The 3,089-nt window shown below is 35.8% G+C and overlaps 1 protein-coding gene across 5 annotated transcripts in view; it reads left to right on the forward strand.

Annotated features, from left to right (window-relative positions):
- The first annotated feature begins 6 nt into the window (after positions 1-6).
- The window catches only part of LOC101490255 (uncharacterized), a 12,642-nt gene continuing 9,559 nt past the window's right edge, over positions 7-3,089 (forward strand). For 3 of the 5 annotated variants that reach the window (XR_012162761.1, XR_012162764.1, XR_012162765.1), the window contains exons 1-3: positions 7-393; positions 481-550; positions 1,099-1,561. The gene's annotated coding sequence lies outside the window, so the exon portion shown is untranslated. The remainder of the gene's footprint in view (positions 394-480; positions 551-1,098; positions 1,562-3,089) is intronic. The other 2 variants (XR_012162762.1, XR_012162763.1) reach the window with 1 other exon arrangement.

The raw sequence follows: 3,089 nt of genomic DNA on the forward strand, positions 1-3,089 counted from the left end.
GAACTAACACAAAAACAGGGAAAATAGAAACCCTTGACATTTCCTTCGTTGAGTTATGCGATTCATCTCCTTCCTTCTTCTTTTTGTCTCTGTTCACAATCCTTTCATTCTTTCTCTTCCTCCTTCCAATTCCACCATAAAATCTATCTCAATCTTCTCTTTGCTCTTTCTCTTTGAATCATTTCTCTTTTCTCTTTGTCTCTGAATCACTCCACCCTTGCAACTCTTGAATGAATCGTTTATGGTTTCTCCCAAATCAGAAAAACACACCTAATCGTTCCTATTATATTCGCTCTTTCTCTCTGAATCGTTCCTCTTCTCTCTTTCTCTCTGACTTGTTCTATTCCTTTCACACAAAGACTTCATTTGAGGGCAAGATTACAGGTTCAAAAGGTAACTAAAAACCCTAACCCACTACTTTTGTTTCAGGTAAAATCTCCACCTTACATTTTTTATATTCTTTTATGAATAACTTTGTAGGTATTATTGAAGCTCTCTGTCAAGCTATGAGATTCAAATGAAGATGTTGTTGCCTAAATGTGATTTTAAGGTAAATAAGTTTCATCTCTATACATTTCTTTTACAAAGGTTGAAGAAGCATTTCTCAGTTATTTAGTTATGTCGTCAGTAACTAGATTTTTCAACATGTGTGCTATTTGTATGTGTTGTTGCGTTTAAATAAATAAGTAGGGAAAAAGATACGTGACTAAAGCTTAAACCTGATTTGAGTCGATTTCGGTTGGACTTAAGTCCCTTTAATCCTAATTTTGACATAATTAACAAACATACAATGTTCATACATCATGTGATAAATCTAACATTTTAACTGAGTAAGATTTCAGGAACAACAACTCAACCCTACATACTTGAGACAATCGCCTGGAACTCAAGGAATCAACAAAAGTTGGAAAATTTACTAAGCAAATCGATTAGGAAATCGATTTTATAAAAGGGTTGTATGAAAATGTGTAGTCTGTGATTAAACAATCGATTAGGCAATCAACTGGCACAATCATTGATAACATTTTGAATAACTTTCATAACATTTTTGAACAGCTTTCTCTCACATTTGAATAACCTTTGATATTGCTTTTTCAGACCCAGAACCAACGATTATTCATAATCAATAGAAAGCTGAAAAAGACTTCTTGAGAGAAAAAGAGAAAGATCTCACAAACACTCAAATGGGCAAACAACTTCTTGTGTGAGATTCATTGCAAGTGATTGAGACATATTCTGTATATCTTTTATATTTTCTGTAACAAAGATTTTGTAAAGAAAGAACTGAGAAAAGTCTAGTAGTGAAACTGGTAGTTATCTTCATTGTTGAGAGGGCTCATCAAGAAGAAGCTTTACTGTGATCTTGGAAGAGTTTGTAGAGAAACTCAGGGATACAGTGGTTGCGAAATAGAATAGAGAGAGAGTTTTAAGATTGATAGGTCGGGAGCGCTGGAACATCTGTAAAACACTCTAGAAGATTCTATTGAAAAGGCTGAAATAGTTTAATTTCGGGACTGGACGTAGGCCGTCAGATAGACGGTTGAACCAGTATAAAATCGCGGTGCACTACTCTCTATCCCTTACTCTTTATTTCCATCTTGCTTTGTATCATTGTATGATTGTATGATTAATCTTGATTGCATGCTATAGACGTATTCTGTTTTCATTGATATCGCTTGAATGGTTAAATTGGCATGCTTGTATCTTGATTAATTTGTAGAACAATTACTGTATATGCTGGACTAGTAATTAGTCAATACATGTAAGTGTGAACCTTCGCTTAGAAACAATTCCTTGGGACCGTGATTGATCATTAGTTTAATAAAAGTGTTCTTTTGTTAAATTGATTATCAATCTTGTTGCATTTTTTAAAAACTGTCATATACCTTTTTAGACAATAGAGGTCATTATTTTACAACAATTGGCATCAATAGCCTACCTTTTTTAGAGTAATTCTCATAAAAGAACACGTCCTCAGTTGAATTTCTAGGAGAAGGTGCTTCCCTTGCTAGTCCCCCTGCTTTCAATGGGGCCGCATACATGTATTGGAAACATAGGATGTTAATATTTCTAGAAGCTAGTGGTATTGAAATTCTAGATGCTGTAGAAAATGGACCCTTCATACCTACAATAGCTGGGACTGGTGATTCACTAATCCCTAAACCCAGATCTGACTGGTCTGAGGATGATAAGAAGAAAGTAGGATATAATGCTAAGGCTAAGAACATAATAACCTCTGCATTATCAGCTGATGAATTTTTCAGGGTCTCAAACTGCAAGACTGCCAAAGAGATGTGGGACACTCTTCAACAAACACATGAAGGAACTACTGATGTGAAAAGGGCCAGAACTAATACTCTCATGCATGAGTACGAACTATTCAGCATGAAGAAAGATGAGTCCATTAATGACCTGTAAACAAGGTTCACTCACATCATCAACAATCTACATGCTCTAGAAAAAGTTATGGACAATGAGCAACAAATAGGAAAAGTAATGAGGTGTTTGACAAGAGAATGGCAGCCCAAGATAACTGCCATTGCTGAATCAAAGGATCTTGCAAACATGACTATTGCAACACTGTTTGGAAAGCTTAGGGAGCATGAGATGGAATTGCACAGATTAGATGAGTCAGAACAATATAACAGGAAAAGAAAAGGACTGTCTTTGAAAGCCCAAACGCACCAATCAAAGTCTGAACAAGAAAGCTGCTCAGATAAGTCAAGCAGTGAGACTGACGAAGAGCCTAAGATTGGTTTACTTGTCAAAAAGTTTAAAAAGTTTCTGAAAAAGAAAGACAACAAGTTCAGAAAGCCATCTAGTTCTAAGACTAGGGACAACAAGACAATCACCTGTTATGAGTGTGGTAAAACAGGCCATATAAAGTCTGAGTGTTACAAGTTGCGAAACAAAAATAGGACTGCAAAGACTAAAGGCAAGGAACCAGCTCCCAAAACCAGAAAAGCATATGTTGCATGGAATGACAACGAAGAATCCTCTGCCTCTTCAGAAGAAGAAGAATATATGCCTTATGGCATGGCAAACACAGATTCAGAATCTGAAAGTGAGGTAAGTTCTCAATCTAATCC

The sequence above is a fragment of the Cicer arietinum genome, chromosome 4 (genome assembly GCF_000331145.2).
Source record: "Cicer arietinum cultivar CDC Frontier isolate Library 1 chromosome 4, Cicar.CDCFrontier_v2.0, whole genome shotgun sequence".
Lineage (NCBI taxonomy): Eukaryota > Viridiplantae > Streptophyta > Magnoliopsida > Fabales > Fabaceae > Cicer > Cicer arietinum.